General features: G+C 32.3%; 1 protein-coding gene across 1 annotated transcript in view; it reads right to left on the bottom strand.

The window, feature by feature from the left end:
- The window catches only part of LOC106869493 (MAP/microtubule affinity-regulating kinase 3), a 139,306-nt gene that overhangs the window by 66,336 nt on the left and 72,171 nt on the right, over positions 1-799 (bottom strand). The window lies entirely within an intron of this gene.

The raw sequence follows: 799 nt of genomic DNA, 5'->3' as shown, positions 1-799 counted from the left end.
GCATGAGTGAATGAGGAACAGCATACAGGACGTTAATGTGTGAGTGGTAGGGAGAGGGATATTCTATGGAAATTTGTATCTATGTTCTCTGTCTGTCAAAAAGCAGTTTCTTTGAAGCTGAAACCATAAACATGACAACTAGCTGACTACAAGCATCTCAGATCCTGACTTATGTATGACAAGAAGGTTGCAACTGTAGTTGCCATTCCTGTTAATAGCATTATCATTATTATTATTGTTAACAAGGTCACTGTCATGGTCACTAGGCTGGCACCTTGGGGTGTTGTTGTTGTTATTGTTAGAGTATTTGATGATTGAGCTGGCTTGCCTACAAGAGTCTGTGGTTGTCCTCTTCTTTCTCTTTCTCCACTTTCCATTGTATATTTTGGGAATGGTGCAAGTGTGTAAGAATGTGTATGTTTACATTCTTAGAAACGAAAAGGCATGACTTTGAACTTCTGTGATCTGTTTGTCTATCTCCTACTATACAGTGCCACTGATGTTCTTGATAATTTGCATAACAGTAATATATATTGAACTTTTAATACTATTCTTTATATTTTTTGCTTAACACTGACGAAGTAGCTTGAAGAAATTATATTGTTTTATCAAGCAATTATGTAATCTTGACATGTATATTTTATAAAGAAATAAAATACCATATATATTTTCTGTATTTTATTAATACTATTTATGTGTGTATACACACACAAACAGAAAATCAAAACTCAAAACATGAGTGTATTTTTAAACTATTATTCATCAGCTTTGCTGATTAATTATATATATATATATATAT

The sequence above is a fragment of the Octopus bimaculoides genome, chromosome 11 (genome assembly GCF_001194135.2).
Source record: "Octopus bimaculoides isolate UCB-OBI-ISO-001 chromosome 11, ASM119413v2, whole genome shotgun sequence".
In the NCBI taxonomy this organism is placed as follows: domain Eukaryota; kingdom Metazoa; phylum Mollusca; class Cephalopoda; order Octopoda; family Octopodidae; genus Octopus; species Octopus bimaculoides.
Note: the sequence above shows the minus strand (reverse complement) of the source record. Positions and strands in the feature narration are given on the sequence as shown.